The 6115-nt window shown below is 27.9% G+C and overlaps 1 long non-coding RNA gene across 1 annotated transcript; it reads left to right on the top strand.

Moving 5' to 3' along the window:
* Window positions 1–3491: 3491 nt before the first annotated feature.
* Window positions 3492–5735, top strand: LOC104771837 (uncharacterized). Its single transcript, XR_764930.2, has 4 exons — window positions 3492–3788; window positions 4317–4376; window positions 4936–4992; window positions 5461–5735. It is a non-coding gene; the product is annotated as an uncharacterized LOC104771837 (long non-coding RNA).
* The last annotated feature ends 380 nt before the right edge of the window (window positions 5736–6115 follow it).

Here is a 6115-nt window from a genome sequence, read left to right as displayed (position 1 = left end):
AATAATTAAGGTAATTAACATTTTAGGAAGTTGTTTAAAGTTGCTTACATAACAATCAAAAATTAAATTCGAAATTATGTATATGTAAACTTACTAGATTTTAACCCGCGGTACACCGCGTGCATATAATTTTTATTATTATTTATATTTTATATTATATTTTTTATTGTTAAATATTTGATGTTTTGCAAATAGAAGAATAATTAAATTTTTCGACTGTTTGTGTAGCTAAATGTTTATATTCATTTTTTAACCCGTAATAAACTTAATGACTATTTTTTTATTATATTTAGTTTGTTTTGTTTAGAGTTTGAGACTTTATTTTGATTTTTAATTATTATAACAAAAAAATAAGGGATCTAAATACATAATAATTTATTTATATGTTATGATTAATTCATATTTTTTCTAATGATTTAATTATTTTACACAATCTTAGTTAAATCAACATAATTTTATATGTCAAATATTCTAATATTAATAGTGTTGACAAATAATAAAATGAGGATTTAACCCGTGTTAGCACAAATTTAATGATGGTTTATTAATTCCAACATGTCGTCTTCATAACCCATCTATTATATAGTATTTTTGAAATTTTTTAATTTTACATATTCATAATATTATATTAAGTTTATATATATATTAATTATAATATTTAAATAAATATGAATCGAAGTTCTCCTTACGTTAAGAATCAAAACTCACAGGTTTCTGAAAACAAAATAGGAATCAAATTGTTGTTTTCTTGGTTTGCAAAAGATTCATAGATAGAATATTTTCAATACACAATAGAAGTTGTAGTTACATATATTACTTTTTGTGTTTCCATATTGATTTTGCTGTAATTTTTTAGTTGGAATGGAATATAAAATATTTAGGAAAGAAAATCTGAAGTAATGTTATTTTTGAAAACTTTTGAAGGGTTAATGTTGTAAATAAAAATTTAAATAAGCAAAACTAAAAGGACATAACACAAAATGTACTTCAAAAATGTTAATATAGATACCTTATTTCGTATACATTATATATTTTGTCATTATTGAATCGACAAGGTCTGTTACATAGCCAATCCCTACTATGCATGGTTTCGATGAAATTAGTTGTAGAGCTGGTGTTGTAACCACCTCACTAAAGACACTTCCCATAATATATTTCTTATATGTAAATACTATGCATACATATGTTTGGATTATCAAGTTTAACATAAATTTTGCTGATAACTAGCCTTGAATCTCTTTACATATTATTTATCTGTTAGACTAAAATATACAAATAGCTAAATAAAAAACTCTACATAAAAGGTATGTGACCCATTTACTGTCCCAAAATATCATACTATTTTTTTCTTACTATTTTTTTAACAAATCCGATCATTCTTTTGTCTAAACCGAATTAAAAACGATCAAATACGAATTTGGTAGAGTTTGTAAATTGAATGTTGATAACATATTTCTAAAAATATACATTTACAAACATAACTTCATATATATGCCCCTTAGTTTTTGAAATCAACCCCGCACGTACGTGCGGGTCCAAATCTAGTTGGAGATTAAACGGAGATTAATTGGGGACTAGTTTTAGAGTTATTTTATTAAATTAATAATAAAATAAAAATATATAGTATTAAATATATGTATAATTTTGTTTATGTTAAAATAAAAATATCAAACAAAATATAAAAATCATCTCTAAAATTACAGAAACTCATAAAACCGCAACTTTAAAAAAAAATTTATGATTTTCATTAAAAGTTTGTACATTAGTTATTGTAAAACATCATGAACTCTTAATTTAAATATCTAAATAACAAAAAAAATGCATATATGGTTTATATTTGGCTCTAAAAATAATCATTATATACAAGATTAAGCATAAAGTAATCAGATTAGACGAGTTATAATCAAATTAGATAGTCATAATTAGATAATCGATGTTAGGCAGGAATTAGTCATTAATCAAGGCAAAGATGGTGGGCCTGGCGATTTTGTGGGAGTAATCGGTGCAGGTGGAGATTTTTAGAACAGGGGATATTACCGATCATTATAAATTCTTTTGATGTCTTGGAAATAAGACATAACTGACAAATATTGCATGACTAAAATGACAACATGGGCACGACAACAATCATAGCCGTCACATAGAATAATAGGGCCACAAGAGCAAATCAAGTACTACTCTCCAAGTGTTTTAATCACGAACCAATATTTTCGAACATCATCTCGAGTGTATTTTTTTGGAATAAGTTAGCTTTTTCAACGGTGGAATACAAAAGCTTAAACTTTGGAGTCGTCCAATTAAGTTAAAACTAGGTTCGGACCCGCACGTATGTGCGGGGTTGATTTCAAAAACTAAGTTTACGATCAAGTTTGCAATATGTTATGTATATGTTAGATTATGTTGTAAGCGTATTTTATATAAATATTATTAACATTCATGTCCAAACTTGTTGATTTGTTTTTACTTCGGTATAGAGAAAAAAATGATCTGATTGTTTTTATTATTATTAGTGGCACATTAAAAATAGTAAGAGAAATGTGATATGTTTAAAGTTTAGACACGTCTCTTCCCTTTCTATGGACTATCAAACCGTTTCATCCCAAACCGGAACTAACCGAAAACCCGTCCCAGACCAAAACTAACAGAAAACCCATTCCAGACCGGAACTAACAAAAAAAACTCGTTTTGTATGGTCCCGTGAACTATCAAACCGTTAAAATTTACCAGTAATATTAATTAAAATTTGTCAAATCAAATGACCTAAATTTTGTAGCTGGACAAATCTATCTCGTTAGGCCTGCCTTGTAATGATTTTGCTATTTTTTAACTATAGTATACCTGTCATGCGAAACCCATAAGAGAAGTGTGTCACATTCATCTGGTTTGATTTTGTAAAACCTATGGATAACAAAGTTCAATAAAAAAAAATATAATATACAAATTACATTAAGATTGTATAATATAGAATAGGCATGGGCATAAAACCGTATCCGAATATCCAACCTGAAACCCGATCCAAAAACTGGGTTTGGTTTGGGTACGGGTTTACCTACAAAACTCTATTGGTTTCTATTTTCTAATACCCGTGGGTTCGGGTTAGGGTCAGGATTGGATATTAGCCGGTATCCATTCGGGTATCCATCATAACCCGAATATATAAATATATTAAAAGATATTTATAATATTTAGCATTAATATAATTCAATTATCCAAAATTTTAGTTATAATTTTGAATATTTCAATTAGTTTTAAATCTAAACATCAAAAATAATCAAAATATCTAAAATTATTTTTTAAATAAATCAAAATTTAGCTAAATTTATTTAAATTTAATTAATTAAAACTTTTTTTTTCGGTACCTAAATCCGGTAATACTTGAACCAAACCGAACCCATATATCAAAAAATAACCAATGGGTTCTATTTATCTAAATCCGTTTATCCAAACCTCATGGGATAATATCCGAACCCAAAGGGGTTGCACGAATGCCCATAGAAATTAAACTATTTCATACTATATATTATTGGTTGAAGTTTATTAAAAGGGAAAAACAAAACAAAAAAAAACAAAAACAAAAACAAAAGAAAAAAATGAAACGACAAAAACATCGTTCTTGCCGTCTCCGCCTTCAGTTTCGCCTGAGAAAACAATTTCTTATTTTACCTGTCAGCCAATGGATCTCTTCCTTGATACCTTTTTCTTTTCCTTCATCCTTCTCATTTCTACCTTCGATTCCTATTTCTTATGAATCTCTAAATCTTCTGAGCTTAATCCTATGACCATCATAGGTAAATCTAATCACCTCTCTTTCATATTAGTATTATTTCCCGACAAAATCAAATCAGATTCAAGTCGATTTGCTATGTTTTAGATTTGAGTCTTGAGTTACTCATATTGGGTTTTTTTTTGCTTCTTTTTTTTTTCTTTATAATGGCTTATCAAGTAGAGTAATCATGTTTCAGATTTTAGTTCTTATCATAGTCATATATATATATATATATATATATATTTATTTATTTATTGACTCCTTTTTAATCCCTCATCTTAACTCAACGATTTGCTTATCATCATCTCATACTTTGCTTTTGGTATCAGACAAAGTGAAAACAAATCAGACTGAGACAATAACAGAATAATAATAGTACATGTATTTTTTTTTTACTATTGAGATTCTGAGGATACAAATAGGATCTTTGATTTGATGCAAAGGCCTCCTCAGATAACCGAAATAAAGATATGCTCCGGCTATAGCTAAGTTATATCTGAGTGTATGAATTCTTGTGGTCTAAGAGATTTATATTTTCTTGATTGCACAGATTTGCTGGACTTGCTTTCATATTTTCATCTACTATCCTCCATTCCTCCTACAGATCCTGGTACATTTTTATATACTTTCAAACCTTATATACATTAAGTCGATGGTAAGGTGCAGTTCACCATATTTTGTATTATTACATGATGAAAAAAAATTTCAATATAAAGGAGCTAACTATGGTGAATAAAACTAATAAAGATTCTAAAGGTTACTTGATAAAAACAATTTTCTGTTCGTCATAGAAATTCATTGCATTTCTCTATTTTCTTCATAGAAATGTTTATAGCTGGATAAACAGATTTATACATAATCTAAAAATCTAAACTGCTAGAAAACGACAACAAATCACTTATTCTCAACCTTCAGCTTTAGTGTCTCAATCTTTTTGTCAGTCAAATCCACATCATTCGTATGCTCACCATTTTCTTCTTCATATTTCTCCTAATGTATTGGTTGTGTAGACAACTTCTTGGGTGTTAATGATTGTTCAGATGCATAGACTCGCTTAGATGATGGGGTAGATGCATAGACTCGCTTAGATGATGGGGTAGATGCATAGACTCACTTATTGCTTCCAAGTATGAACTATCTTGACTCTTATCCTCCATGTTGTTTTGAAGGCCTTGAGATCAGAAACATGTGTGAAACCATCGGTGGCAGCCATGACTTATACGAAGGTGATTTTCTATTTTCTATTCAGTTTGTTTGTATGTTTGATGAGTTTAATATTGACGTTTCTATACTATGGTTTATATAGTAGTTGATGTTGGCTTTGGGTGAAAGGTAGAATATTCGCTGCATTGAATAGAAGATTTTCTGTTTTTGATTTGATTTTGTATTTTGATATGATATAGGATAGTAAGAATAGGGATTGGATCAAACTGTTTCCGTTTTCTGTTTTGATTATTGATTTACTTATTTATTGAGGTACGAACAAATGGTAATTAAGAGGTAAGGGTTGGTGTGATTGCCTGAAATGAGAATATATGTTATTATACTGAAATATATGCAGTTAATGATTTGATTTCATTTCGCCTCTTGTTATGATATGCTAGAGGATCATGAGGGATTCTGTTAGTTGACATTTCTATATTTCCTCCGCAATTATGATGATTATGATGTATTTTTTTTCTTTTATCCTACAGGTAAACGAAGAAGAATAGAGTGTTTGGATACACTTATAATATATCAAGGATCCGAATGAGATTCTCCCAAACAGTTATGATCCGCGTCCCATATACAATTAAATTTACCTTGTTGCCCTTAAATTTTTTTTTTTCCTCTTCTTCCTTTGTTTGCTCGTAGGGTCAAATTATGGAATTTTTTGACAAAGTTTTTTTTTTTCCAGTTTTGTACTCCCCAATTAATAGTATAGATATGAAATTTGAATTTATATGAATTTTATTTATTTTTAAATAAATTAAGAAGAAAACAAGTATTGATCTTACCTTATATTCCTAACTAAAAAAAAAAGAAAATTTCTATGCATAATATATTTTAATTATCATCTATATCTAATTATAAAATAAAATAAAGTAAATAATATAAAATTTTAAATGAAATCCTGACACATACGGCGGTCTATTACATTTATCGTAATCTCACACCAATTTTTTAAAAGATATAAATGAAAATTAAATACTTATTTTCTACATGTTTTGTAATCTCAAATTGATAATTTGATACATGTTGTGATTATGTTACCAACTAATTTTGACACATATCAACATCTTCTATATAATAAAACGGAAATACACAACTTTTTTTTAGACTATATAATTTTTATAAGTTAGTTACAAA

Source organism: Camelina sativa, chromosome 20 (assembly GCF_030686135.1).
Source record: "Camelina sativa cultivar CO46 ecotype springtype chromosome 20, ASM3068613v1".
In the NCBI taxonomy this organism is placed as follows: domain Eukaryota; kingdom Viridiplantae; phylum Streptophyta; class Magnoliopsida; order Brassicales; family Brassicaceae; genus Camelina; species Camelina sativa.
The sequence above is the reverse complement of the archived record's forward strand: the minus strand, read 5'-3'. Positions and strand labels throughout refer to the sequence as shown.